The sequence below is a fragment of the Lampris incognitus genome, chromosome 10 (genome assembly GCF_029633865.1).
Source record: "Lampris incognitus isolate fLamInc1 chromosome 10, fLamInc1.hap2, whole genome shotgun sequence".
NCBI lineage: Eukaryota > Metazoa > Chordata > Actinopteri > Lampriformes > Lampridae > Lampris > Lampris incognitus.
Genome location: NC_079220.1, coordinates 18,781,976 through 18,795,654, shown reverse-complemented (window position 1 = coordinate 18,795,654; position 13,679 = coordinate 18,781,976). Strand labels below are relative to the sequence as shown.

Genomic DNA, 13,679 nt, shown 5'->3' with positions numbered 1-13,679 from the left:
TTTTTTGTCACAAAGCATGACTGTATTTTGACACCTTTTGCGCCACCGGAGTGCAGGGAGATGCCTTCGATAACTGGCATTCAAACATGCCAGAGGTAAGCTGCATTGTTCACAACACCAACTTGTGGCTTACATGGAAATTTGATTTATTTCCTATGTCTGAAAAAAAAACAGACTTAAGATGACTGTGGTGAGATAATGCCATAGACTGACTTCATCTGTTTTGTGAAGTAACTCAGCAAAATGATGGAAAATGGGAGCACAGTGTGCACAAAAAGAGAAGGCAGACGATTTGTTTTGCCGCGCCAAAAGGTTTTAGAGAGTTTGTTTTGGTCGGTGGAATAGGAAAATGGTGTGCCAGACAGGTGAATGTGTCTCTGACGGTTTCTGTGTGTGTGTGTGTGGGGGGGGGGGTTACATTTGTGTCAGGGTGTGTTTAGTTGTGGGAGGAGAATAGAAGGTTATTTAAACTTGTCTGGCTTGAATGGTGTCACCTGTGATGATGGCCATCTACAAACTACTTTGTGTAGCAAAGCTGCTGATTTTACTGACACAGGGTAAGTAGCTTCTCCCTCGCTTTACTGCCTGTACACAACACTGCTGATTAGCGGCTGAGTTACCTGACTGTTTACACTTGTCCACCATCAGGGGCGCAACAGGGGTGGGAGGGTGGGGCGCAACAGGGGTGGGAGGGTGGGGCGCAGAGGGTGCAATGCACACAGGCGCCGCATCAGCGGGGGCGTCAAAAGACCGTACGGAATTTTATTTTATTTTTTTAATATAACATCTACTCCTGTATTTTCGCAATGTGTGTCTGGTGTGTGGTGTGTGTCTGTGTGAGAGTCTATAAACGGCCAAACTAAAGCACTTGGGGCCTCGATTCATTTTGGAGGTTATTGGGGATGATCGGGGGCACCTATAAAAAATAGCAGAACATTAAAATTATGCATAAATAAATATGCAAAATATGCATTTTTCTAAAAATGGCTAAAAACCAATTTTTCTCGGCATTTCAGATGATTCTGAGCATCTTTGATTTTTTCACCTATAAAATTTTTTTTTCTGGGACTCAGAAATGTTTTGGCATTATGCAAAATAAATGTATTTTTGCAAAAATTGTCACGTATTGGGAAAGAACCCAAAAGCAGACGGGACAACCAGGTAAGGGAAGAATCCAGTCTTTATTGAAGTGACCAATCTCGGGGGTAGAGCAGGAGGTGGCTCTGTGGCAGGTAGGCAGGCAGGCAGAAGTTCATGAATGGCGACGTTCCAGCGAAGACTGGTCCATAGTGGAGGCCTTTTAAGGGTGTGGGCGATTGCCGGGGTGAAGGGGGGGTCAGCAGGTGTCAGCTGGCGTAGCAGGTGTCAGCTGGTGTAGCAGGTGTCAGCTGGTGTAGCAGGTGTCAAGGGCGATCGCTTTGATGTCAAGGGCGAGAGGCTGTAACAGTACCCCCCCTCCAAGGAGCGCCACCGGGCGACCTACTAGGCCCGTCAGGGTGCGTCCTGTGGAAGTCCCGGATGAGGTTCGCGTCCAGGACAAGGCGACGAGGGACCCAACACCTCTCCTCCGGGCCATATCCTTCCCAGTCCACGAGATACTGCAGGCCGCGACTGTGGCGACGAGAGTCCAGGAGATGACAAACGGTGTAAGCCGGATGATCGTGGATCATACAAGGAGGTGGGGGCGGGGGGCCGGAGGAACTAGAGGGCTGGTAGAGACAGGTTTGAGGCAGGACACATGGAAGGAAGGGTGAACCTGGAGAGTGCGGGGCAGCTTCAGACGGACCACAGAGGGGTTATTGACTTTGACAATGGGAAAGGGACCAATATACCTGGGGGACAGTTTTTTAGCGTCCGATCTCAAGGGTAGATCCTTGGTAGAGAGCCATACCTGGTCACCGGGGGAGTAGTCCGGAGCAGGGGTGCGATGACGATCCGCCAAGCGCTGGTAACGGCCGGAGGCCCTGAGCAGTGCAGCACGGGCTCGCCGCCAGGTCCGACGGACATGGGCCTGGACAGACGGAACCAGAATGTCTACCTCTTGAGAAGGAAAAAGGGGGGGGCTGATAGCCGTAAAGGCATGGAAAAGGGGACAACCCAGTAGCAGACGATGGCAAGGTGTTATGGGCATATTCTACCCAGGGAAGTTGTGAGGACCAAGAGGATGGGTTGGCAGACACCAGACAGCGGAGGACAGTCTCCAATGCCTGGTTGGCCCTGTCGGCCTGGCCGTTGGTCTGAGGATGGAACCCCGATGACAGGCTGACGGTGGCACCGATGGCAGAGCAGAAAGCCTTCCAGACAGCAGAAGTGAACTGGGGGCCACGGTCAGACACTATATCACGGGGAAGACCGTGGACCCGGAAAACCTCCCTGACCAGCAGATCCGTAGTCTCTCGGGCCGAAGGCAGTTTAGACAAGGGAAAAAGTGAGCAAATTTACTGAAGCGATCAACAACAGTCAGTACAACGGTGTTACCGTCGGAGGCGGGCAGACCAGAGACGAAATCCAAGGACAGATGCGACCAGGGACGGTGTGGAACAGGCAGGGGGCGCAGCAGACCGGCACTGGCCCGAGTGGAGGGCTTATTCTGGGCAAAAACAGGACAGGCAGAAACAAAAGACCCAGTATCCTCCGTCATGGAAGGCCACCAGAACCGCATACGGAGGAAGGCTAGGGTACGGGTTACTCCAGGATGGCAGGTAAGTTTGGAAGAGTGAGCCCACTGCAACATGCTAGATCTAACAGCGTCTGGAACAAACAAGCGCCCGGGGGGACCGTTACCTGGGTCAGGCTGAGTCTGTTGTGCTGCCATGACCTCCCTTTCAATGTTCCAGGTGACAGCCGCAGCCGCAACCACACAGGTAGAGGGAACGATGGTGTCAGGTTGGAGCTTGGGCTCAGACTCCTCCCCATGCACACGTGACAGAGCATCGGGCTTGGCATTCCTGGAGCCAGGTCTGTCCGTCAAAGAAAAATTAAAACGACCAAAAAAGAGCGCCCACCTGACTTGGCACGCGGTGAGTCGCTTTGCTGACTGGATGTATTCCAGGTTCTTATGGTCAGTCCACACTATAAAAGGAAGCTCAGACCCCTCCAGAAAATGTCGCCATTCCTCCAGTGCCAATTTCACCGCCAGGAGCTCACGATTCCTCACATCATAGTTCCTTTCAGCTGGGGAGAGACGGCGAGACAGGAAGGCACAGGGGTGTGTCTTGCCATCCTCACTGGAGCGCTGAGAAAGGACCGCCCCCACCCCAATCTCAGAGGCGTCCACTTCTACAACGAACTACTTGGTTGGGTCTGGCTGGATGAGGATAGGAGCTGTGGTGAAGTGGTGCTTGAGGGCTTGGAAAGCTGCCTCTGCTACGGGGGTCCACAGGAACAGTCTGGAGGTGGAGGTAAGAGCGGTTAGTGGGGCCGCAACGCGGCTGTAGTTGCGGATGAACCGTCTGTAGAAGTTGGCAAACCCGAGGAACCTCTGAAGCTGCGTACGGCTGGTCGGGCTTGGCCACTCAAGAACCGCTCTGACCTTGGCGGGGTCCATTCTCACCTGCCCATCGGCCACGATGTAGCCCAGGAAGGTGACTGAAGGGGCATGGAATTCGCACTTCTCTACTTTTACGAAAAGGCGGTTCTCCAGAAGCCGTTGAAGGACTTGGCGGACGTGCATGACATGCTCTGACAGGTCTCTGGAAAAAATCAGGATATCATCCAGGTAAACAAAAACGAAACGATCCAACATGTCACGTAGGACGTCATTGACCAGAGTCTGGAAGACAGCTGGGGCATTAGTGAGGCCAAACGGCATCACCAGATATTCAAAATGCCCCAGGGGGGTGTTGAAGGCAGTCTTCCATTCATCTCCGTCTCGAACCCGGACCAGGTGGTAAGCATTGCGGAGGTCTAGTTTAGTGAACACTGTGGCTCCCTGGAGAGAATCAAAAGCGGAAGTCATGAGGGGCAGAGGGTACTTATTCTTGACTGTGATGTTATTGAGGCCTCTATAGTCAATACACGGCCGAAGGGTCTTGTCCTTCTTGGCCACAAAAAAGAACCCCGCACCAAGGGGTGATGATGACGGGCGAATAAGACCAGCAGCCAAGGAGTCCTTGATGTACCTCTCCATGGACTCCCGCTCAGGCTTGGAGAGGCTATATAGGCGGCTGCTGGGGAGGGGAGCGCCCGGCAGCAGGTCAATAGCGCAATCATAGGGGCGATGAGGAGGCAGGGAGAGAGCTTGCTGCTTGTTGAACACGGCTTGGAGGTCATGGTACTCTGGAGGCACCAGTGACACGTCAGAGGTCTCAGAGCTTGACACCTGACAGGGGACAGACTGAGGCAGAGCAGACTGGAGGCATATGGCATGACAGACGGGACTCCAACTTGAAATTCTGGCCGATGACCAATCAATATGGGGACTATGCTTAACCAGCCAGGGATGACCAAGTATAATGGGAACAAAGGGAGAATTGATAACGAAAAAACGTAACTCCTCTTGATGGTTTCCCGACAACAGGAGGTGCACAGGCTCGGTCTTAGAGGTTATCCGGGCCAGGAGACGTCCATCCAGGGCATTAGCTTCAAGAGGCTGGTCCAGACTCACAGTGGCAAGACCTAGCTGCTTCACAACACTTGCATCCAAAAAGCTTTCATCAGCTCCACAGTCAATTAAAGCCAAAAGTTTAGTGGACTGACCTTTAAAACTGATGGTAGCTTGCAACTGGGTACGTGGACGAGGAGACAGAGGGCAGACAGTTGGGCTCACGAGGATCCTCCCCCTCCCTCGTGAGCCTGCTAGTTTGACGGAACGGTGAGGGCAGGAGGCGAGAAAGTGACCAGGCTGACCACAATACAAGCAGCTGTTCTCGGTGATGCGGCGTTGACGCTCCTCTGGGTTGAGCCGGAAGCGGCCGAGTTGCATCGGCTCCGAAGCTGGGGAAGAGTCACGCCTCGGGCTTTCTCGGAGGACGGCAACCTCAGTCGAGCGAGCTCGGCGCCCAGAGTTTGGAGGTGTGGCCCGTGGTAAGTTGTTGTGACCAGAAAAGCGGCGCGTCCTCTCTCGCCTCCGCTCCCGGAGACGGTTGTCCACACGAATGGCCAGGGTAACCAATTCCTCCAACCCTCCAGGCTCGGGGTAGGAAACCAATTCGTCCTTTATGGATTCGCTTAGCCCATTGGAAAAACCGGCCTGGAGGGACTAGTTGTTCCATCCACTCTCCGCTGATAGCGTACGGAACTCAACTGAGTAGTCAGCGACGCTGCGGAGATCAGTCTTTTTGACGCATCCTTTCCCCGCAAAAACCTAGCGAAAAGCAGTGGTGAACTCAGCATAGGATGAGGAAGTGGAGGCCCGCATCTCCCACACCGCTGTAGCCCAATCCAGGGCGCTTCCCCGGAGAAGACCCATGATGTAAGCGACTTTGGCTCCATCCGTGGCATATGACTGGGGCTGCTGGTTAAACACAATCTCACACTGCATCAAAAAGGGGCGACAAAGTCCAAAATCTCCATCATACTTATCGGGCGGGGCAACCCATGGTTCCTTAGCCGAAGTTGATGGCGCTGGGGGTGGCAGAGCTGGAGGGGCGGATCCCGGGCTAGCGGAGGCACTAAGTTGGGTCTGGATTCCGGAGATCTTTGAGCTGAGCCCACGGAGGGCGTCAGCCATCCCCTGTAGCACCTGGCTGTGCTGGCAGAGGACCGATTCCTAGTTGGCTACAGCCTGGCAGACCGTGGCCAGGTCTGTGGTGGAATGGTCTGCTGGGTCCATAGTGGCTGGAACGTACTGTCACGTATCGGGAAAGAACCCAAAAGCAGACGGGACAACCAGGTAAGGGAAGAATCCAGTCTTTATTGAAGTGACCGATCTCGGGGGTAGAGCAGGAGGTGGCTCTGTGGCAGGTAGGCAGGCAGGCAGAAGTCCATGAATGGCGACGTTCCAGCGAAGACTGGTCCATAGTGGAGGCCTTTTAAGGGTGAGGGCGATTGCCGGGGTGAAAGGGGGGTCAGCAGGTGTCAGCTGGCGTAGCAGGTGTCAGCTGGGCGATCGCTTTGATGTCAAGGGCGAGAGGCTGTGACAAAAATGCACTTATGATCCTAATTTTTTTTTGGAGGTGGTAGGTATTGTTCCAGAGAGGACCAGAAAACTAGCAGAAAATTAAAATAATTATAATCATTATGCATAATTATGCAAAATAAGCATTTTCTAAAAATGGCTAAAAACCACTTTTCTCAGCATTTCAGATGATTCTGAGCATTTAGTGGGAGGGAGTTGGAGTCGGGGGGGTAAACCACTTTTCTCGGCATTTCAGATGAATCTGAGCATTTGGGGGGAGGGAGTTGGAGTGGGGGGGGGTTTAGGGGCAGGGGGAAGGCGGTTAGCTGGCAGGATGAAGAGGAGGAGATTTAGACGGGTGGATAACCAAACCGCTACATTGTAGCGGGGTTCTTCTAGTGTACCTATATATTCTAATCCAAAATTCTCATCTAAGTAATAATATTTATAAATATTAAACTTTTAAAAAACAAATAGGCCTATAACCAGAAATTGTTCACTGTACACTGTACAGTACTGTCTGTAAAAAAATACCTGGGTGGGTTACGCACGTAGCCTGTTCCCCAAGTTACCAACGTTGCCAGCGTCATCACCTCAAAAAAAAAGTAGTACGTATCTTTGATGTCGCTAACGTTAGATAGGACCATTGACTGAGTCCGGACTAGGAGATTAAGTGTTGTTGTTTGATGGCGCTCTTACTCATTATATTACGGTACATTCGGATGTGACGTCGCCGCGTTCTAAGTGTGCGACAGTGTGTGTTGTAAGAGTCGGTAGTAGAGAGCTAAGACCTGCTGTATTTGCCTGAATAAATATGCCTAACGTTAAAGGCTAAAGAGAAAACAGTCAAGCTTTGCTTATCCTCCATACGCAAGGAGAAGATTGCGCACCCCAGCTCAACAGGTTATGGGCCCAGGCAGAGTTGGACACAAGCTAGCATTTCGGAAGAAGTTTAACGCGAAGTATTACACGGAACTTCTACAGGCTATGTGGACCAGCTTGGAGATAAGTGAGCATTTATATCACAGAGTTTCTTAATATGTGTTTATATTCTCGGAAGAAGCTTTACGAGACGTATTATGCGTTAGCCAATGAAGCTAACAAGTGTAACCGGTTATTTTCTTGCCCGGTGCGGGATTCGATACGGGGTGTACTGCACCACAAGGCGACATCACTAACCGCTCGGCTAAAGGGTCAGACCCGTTAGCTAGGGACTAACGTGTCTTATTAGTGGTTTACACAAGCTAGCTTAGCAAAGAAAAAGTATAGCAAGATAGTAAGCTACGGTAAAATTAGCACGTTAGCAAAATGGCAAGCAGAGCAACAGGAGTCCTGGCAGCGTTTGTTCGACGGATCCGAAGATAAGTATGACCTTTGGGAAACAAGATTCCTAGGCTGCTTACATACTCTGAAGCTAAAAGAGACTATTTTACGTGAGCCCGCCGGCGCTAGCGAAGAACAGTTAGCTGAAGATAGGAGGAAGAATGCTGATTGTTATGCTGAGCTAATAAGACTGATAGATGATAAAAGCCTATCGCTGATAAAGCGTGAAGCCGCTGATGATGTCAGGAAGGCTCTGAGAATACTGAAAGAACATTATTCCGGGAAAAGCAAGCCGCGGATAATAAATGTATACACGTCATTGACCAAGCTACGCATGGCGGACGAGTGTTACTGACTACATAATAAGGGCGGAGAACCTTATTACGGCTCTGAGAGATGCAGGCGAGACCATGAGTGATGGACTGATCGTAGCCATGATACTAGGTGGGCTACCAGACTCTTTTAAGCCGCTAGCCGTCCACATAATACAAAACGAAGATAACATTACGTTCGCAGACTTTAAAAGAAGACTACGGGTCTATGAAGAGGTGGAGAAAATGAACACGGCAGTATCTACAGATAATGTGATGAAGACATGTGCAAGGCAAGGCCAAGGCCCCACCAAGACGCACGCTAACAACAGAAAAGATGAAGATGCCAACGTGACGTGTTACAAGTGTGGAATAAAAGGGCACAAGGCAAGGAAATGTGTTCGAAAAGCGTGGTGCAGTTACTGCATAAATAATACACACCAAGAATCCCTGTGCAAGAAAAAGGGGGAACACGAGGGTGTCAGAAAAGTCACGGAGGAACAAAATAGCGACCAAGACCATCTCTTCAAGATCAAGCACACAAAGAACGAGAGACCACCAGACAATGTGAAGATGAAACGCATCATGGTGGATGCAGGAGCAACATCCCACATTGTGAACGACATCAGAAAGTTTAAAAGCTTCGACAACTCATTCCAGCCTGACACCCATTCAGTGGAATTAGCCGATGGCACCAAGTGCAGTGGAATAGCACAACGAAGAGGAACGGTGATGATATGTCTACTAGACGCACCGGACGACAGCACATAGTGCAGCAATGAGATACACTGTACATGCCTTCATACCCACATGACATCTTTTTGGTGGCAAGAGCAACAAACGGAGGGGCAATAATCACTTTCAAGAAAGGGGACAGTCACATGGTTACCAAGGACGGTAGCAGGTTTGACATCTACGAGAGTGGAAATTTGTATTACTTGCCAACTGTTGGGGAGAGTGTTGACCAATGTAAAGGGTGTCACGACATGCAAATTCTGCATTAAATTTTGGGTCATTGTAACTACAAAGATGTACAAAAGTTACAAGGTGTAGTGAAAGGCATGGAGATAAAAGGAAGTGAAGTCAGACCAGATCAGTTATGTGAAGTGTGTACACGGGGCAAATTCACCCAGACGAGAAATAGGGAGCCAGACAGAAAGGCTAAAAAACCCTTAGAACTAGTCCGGACTGACTTAGCCGGTCCCATGCCAACACCGAGCATAGAAGGGTACAGCTATGCACAGTCTTTTATAGATGACTACTCGGATACCGTGTTGGTCTATTTTCTAAGGTCCAAGAATGCTACAGTGCAAGCCACAGAAAGGTTCTTAGCAGACATAGCACCTTACGGAGAAGTCAAATGTATCTGTTCAGATAATGACACTGAGTTTACAAGCCGAGACTTCCAGGCACTGTTAACCAAGAATAGGATTAGACACGAGACATCTGCACCCTATTCACCCCACCAAAATGGCACAGCAGAGAGAGGTCGGCGAACTCTCTATGATATGAGCAGATGCTTACTGATAGAAAGCGAGTTACCAGATAAGCTATGGAACTACGCTATGCAGACAGCAGCTTATGTGAGGAGTAGGTGCTACAGCAGGCGCACAAAGAAAACGCCATACGAGCTGTTCACTGGCAAGAAACCAAACATAGCCAAACTGCAGAAATTTGGATCAATGTGTTTTGCTTTCAAGCAAGAGAAAGGGAAGCTAGTCTCTAGGTGTGAGCAATGTGTTTTCATTGGCTAAGATAAAAACAGCCCAGCTTATCTAGTGTACTGTCCAGACACAGAGAGGGTTCAAAAGCACAGGTTGGTGAAGTTCACAACCAAGACAGCCAAAGAAATGGAAACACAAACACCTGAGTCATATATAGAATATGGTGATAGGAATGTACATCCCAGGGTCAATGACAGTGAAGAAAATGTTGTTGATGAAAATGTGGAAAATGTACTAGGTCAGGGTGTTCAGAGTGGAGTTTCTGGGACTTTACCTGAACAGACTGAATGCACACAGCCAGGCAAAGTCACCGAGACTGTAATCAGAAGGAACCCACCGCGAACCAAGAGGAGACCAGCATAACTACAGGAATTCGAGACTGAGGATACAGAGGAAAAACTGCAAACATGTGTGGACTCTTGTTATAGCGCAGTATGCAACATTCCTCAAACCTACTAGGATGCCATAGCGTCAACCAAATCAAGGCAGTGGAAAAATGCCAAGAACAGGAGGAGAACGAGGCCTTCAGCCTCACCCAGTTGCCACCAGGTAAACAGGCAGTGGGGGGTAGATGGGTCTACGCACTCAAGTGTGACATTGATGGATCTGATCAGTACAAGGCGAGATTTGTAGCAAAAGGCTACAGTCAGAAACCAGGAACTGACTACGAGGAGACATTCTCACCCACAGCTGATATGAGAAGTGTAAGAGTGATCATGCAGAAGGCAGCGCAGGAGAACCTAGTCTTACACCAGATGGACGTTAAGACAGCCTATTTGCATGCACCAATTGACTGTGAAATCTATATAGAGCAACCAGAAGGTTATGAGAAAAAGTCAGAAACGTGTGATAAGCCAGTATGCAAGTTGCAGAAGTCTCTCTATGGTCTAAAGCAATCAGGCAGAAACTGGAATGCTATGTTACATACATGTTTGAGTGAAAATGGTTTTGTAAAGAATCCCGCTGATCACTGTGTGTATACAATAGAAAAACATAATGGAAAGGTAATCTTGGAATACTGTCCTACTGAGCAAATGATCGCTGATGTAATGACAAAGCCAGCCACCAAGCTAAAGCTAAAGAGGTTTGCTCAAGACATGTTTGGCACTTAGAAGTGCAAAGAGTGTGTTCTCATTGTCAAGGTAAAGAAGAAGCCTTATTTTTTGTCGTTGTTTTGTTTTCCAGGTAATCCAATGAGCTAAGAGCGAGTGGGGGTGTTAAGTATCGTTGTTAGATGGCGCTCTTACTCATTGTATTACAGTACATTCGGATATGACGTCGCCACGTTCTCTGTGTGCGACAGTGTGTGTTGTAAGAGTCGGTAGTAGAGAGCTAAGACCTGCTGTATGTGCCTGAATAAATATGCCTAACGTTAAAGGCTAAAGAGAAAACAGTCAAGCTTTGCTTGTAAAGAATCCCTGCAGCCTTAAGGAGCTCGTTCTGTATTTCGGGGCTCATCAATGTTCCATTCTTGGGCAACTGTTCCAGATGCGTTTTTACCTCGCTATCATAATGACAGATTAATTTGAATATTTCGAGAAAGTTTCCTTGGTTTAAAGCCTCTTGATCCACGCGATGCGCATGCAGGGATATGTCCTGTTTTGCACAAAAAGCACTGTCAATTACAACCTTTAAGTGCTCGAGGTTTCTTTCAATGAAATCAGAGTTCACTGCATCCCTATTGAGCTGATTTAAAGTGATACTGACATCAAAATCTGAAAATTGCTATTTGATAGGCTATGTTCCAAGTTGGAATGTGACCACAAAGAAATTCAGTGGCCTAATAAAATATTATCACTCTAAAACATGCTGATATGGCAAATTACTTTCAACATCTCTTACTTGGTCATTACTGGTTACACAACCCACTTCCCTGGGTCAGCGTCCCGTGGGCTCTCTCCACCCTCACACTCCCCCTCGCAACCCTGGGTGGCTTCTGGATCCAGGCCGGAGGAGGAGCCCATGCAGTTCGGTCGGTCACGGCTCCCGCTGGAGGTTAGGGAGCAGAGGATGCGTGACCACCTCTGCCTCTACTGCGGGAGGTCGGGCCACTACATCAAGGCCTGCCCGACTCGCCCAAAAAGACCCGGCTCACTAGCGAGGGGTGTCCTAGTGAGCCTGACGACCCTTCCTCAGCCCCAGCCCAAGAAGGAGCACAACCAGCTTTTCTCGGTCACTCTCACCTGGGGTAACGACTCACTGTCTATTGGTGCACTCCTGGATTCGGGGGCGGACGAGTGTTTGATGGACATCTCGCTGGCCCGGCAGGCCGGCATTCCACTCGTCCCCCTAGACACACCCCTCACAGCCCAAGCCCTAGATGGTCGTTCACTTGGTAAAATCACACACAGCACTGCTTCCCTCACCCTCACTCTTTTGGGTAATCACGTGGAAGCTAGACTTTTTTTGGTTTTGCACGCCCCCACAGCGTCCCTGGTGTTAGGAAGACCGTGGTTGGAACGGCACATCCCTACATCTCTTGGTCTACTGGGCGGATTTTGGGTTGGAGCGTTGCGTGTCATGCCAACTGCCTTCGCTCCGCCCACTCCCCATCCAGCGGCCTCAGACCTGTGCCTCCTCCCACGGATCTCACTGGTGTTCCTCCCATTTATCACGATTTAGCCCCTGTATTTAGTAAGGACAGTGCACTTTCCCTCCCCCCTCACCGTCCCTATGATTGTGCCATAGATCTCTTTCCCGGGGCCGCCCTTCCCACCGGTCGGTTGTATAACCTCTCCGTCCCGGAGAAGGAGGCTATGCACAATTATATCAGAGTCCCTGGCCTCAGGAATCATAAGGCCCTCGTCTTCCCCGGTGGCAGCGGGCTTCTTTTTTGTGGCAAAGAAGGAGGGCAGCCTGAGGCCTTGCATAGATTATCGAATGTTAAATGACATCACGGTGAAAAATAAATATCCACTCCCCCTTATGAGTTTCACGTTCGAGCCACTCACTCATGCCATGGTGTTCACCAAGCTACACCTGCGCAGCGCGTACCACCTGGTGCGCATCCGGGAAGGGGATGAATGGAAGACGGCCTTCAACACCCACCTAGGGCATTTCGAGTACCTCGTTATGCCCTTCGGCCTCACCAACGCCCCGGCCGTCTTCCTGGCGTTGGTCAACGACGTGCTCCGGGACATGCTGAACACGTTCGCGGTGGTGTACCTGGATGACATCCTCGTGTTCTCCAGGACTGAGGAGGAACACCACCAGCGTGTCCGCCTGGTCCTCCAACGGCTGCTGGAGAACAGGCTCTTCGTGAAAGCCGAGAAGTGCGTGTTCCACTCCGCCTCCGTGGAGTTCCTTGGCCACATCGTGGAGAAGGGGCTCGTCCGCACCGACCCCAGGAAGACCCGAGCGGTGCAGGAGTGGGCACGGCCCACTAACAGGACGCAACTCCAGCACTTCCTGAGGTTTGCAAACTTCTACTGGCGCTTCATCAGGGGGTTCAGCCGTGTGGCCGCCCCCCTCACTGCACTCACCTCCACCCTCCGCCCCTTCTCCTGGACCTCGGAGGCAGAGGCCGCCTTCTCGGCCCTGAAGAGGCTGTTCACAACGGCTCTGGTGCTCGCCCACCCGGACCCGTCCAGGCAGTTCATCGTGGAGGTGGATGCATCGGAGCCGTCCTCTCTCAGCGGTCGGAGGAGGACCAGAAGATCCACCCGTGCGCCTTCTTCTCCCGGCGTTTCAGTCCTGTGGAGAAGAACTACGACATCGGCAACAGGGAGTTGCTGGCTGTCCACGCCGCCCTAGAGGAGTGGAGACACTGGCTGGAGGGAGCAGGGCAGCCGTTCATCGTATGGTCCGATCACAAGAACCTGACCTACGTGCGGACGGCTAAGAGGCTCAACCCCAGGCAGGCGCGCTGGGCTCTCTTCTTCAGCCGGTTCGACTTCACCCTCACCTACGGCCCGGGCACCAAGAAAGTCAGGGCAGACGCCCTCTCCCGTCTGTTTCCCGAGGAGTCCCCTGACGCCCCAGACACCCTCCTTCCCCCGGCCCGGGTGGTGGGTGTCGTCACCTGGGCCATCGAATCGGTGGTGAGAAGGGCCCAGCGCGCCCAGCCCGACCCAGGCAATGGACCCCGGAACCGGCTATTTGTGCCTCCCTTTGTCCGGCCCCAGGTGCTGGAGTGGGGCCACTCCAGCCGTTTTGCCTGCCACCCCGGTGTCCACCGAACGGCGGCCTTCATCCGCAGGGGTTTCTGGTGGCCCACCATGGAGGCAGACACCAGAGAGTTCGTGGCTGCCTGCACCACCTGCG

The 13,679-nt window shown here is 51.2% G+C and overlaps 1 protein-coding gene across 1 annotated transcript in view; it reads left to right on the top strand.

Annotated features, from left to right (window-relative positions):
* Window positions 1-509: 509 nt before the first annotated feature.
* The window catches only part of LOC130120157 (transmembrane protease serine 9-like), a 36,624-nt gene continuing 23,454 nt past the window's right edge, over window positions 510-13,679 (top strand). The window contains exon 1 of the mRNA XM_056288824.1: window positions 510-557. The gene's annotated coding sequence lies outside the window, so the exon portion shown is untranslated. The remainder of the gene's footprint in view (window positions 558-13,679) is intronic.